Consider the following 849-nt stretch of genomic DNA (forward strand, 5'->3'; position numbering starts at 1 on the left):
CAGGTTACTGTTACTGTACTGCCGCCGACATTTCAAAATTCGCATGTTCCGAATTACTGGCGACAGTTGCATTTCATTGGCTGTAATTCTTCAATTTCTCCCAATTTCGAATATTTATTACATTTCATTGGTTTACAATTGCTTTAAGCGCTGATTATAAACCAATCTTTTGCGAAAATACATGCAATTCCCGTTCAAACAAATTACCATTCGCCCAAATTGAGTGAGGACTCGATTGCCTGTGTCAATGTCAATTCAAAGTAAATGTCGGCAGTAACCTGGAACAGACGAAGAAACTACAGTGCACTGCTTGAGTAGTGCTAAGAAACCGTAGGGAGCAACTTATTGTCGGGGTAGGCACGGTGTGCAACAGCCTCCCCGTGTGTGCTGCAGTGCGTTTCGAAAGTCCTTTGGACTCATTCACATTGCAATTTTAACCTAACACCGAGAAGAACATGCATGGACATAACTGTAAACACCGAGCAGAACATGCATGACATGAACGCACCTTACATCCTCCAACACAATTCTCGAATGACGCCATGCCAGAATTGTTGTGACACGACAGACAAATTATACACCAATATATAACCAATGGAATAGTTGTGTCATTGCTTTTGTGTTTGCGTATTGACTGTGAAAGTCGTGTTATCTGACTACACGGGACATATTATTGTTGGTTAGTGAATTGCAATAGGTGAGATATCATGATGATAGAGAATTTCGTATTCCTTCGATCACATGTCACACAACAATATTTAACCGAATAGAATAGTTGCGTCTTAGTTATTGTGTTTTCCTGTTGAAAACTGAGTTGTCTGACTGATCTGGACGAAATATATCGGGTTA

This window comes from Aphanomyces astaci (genome assembly GCF_000520075.1).
Source record: "Aphanomyces astaci strain APO3 unplaced genomic scaffold supercont1.335, whole genome shotgun sequence".
NCBI lineage: Eukaryota > Oomycota > Saprolegniomycetes > Saprolegniales > Verrucalvaceae > Aphanomyces > Aphanomyces astaci.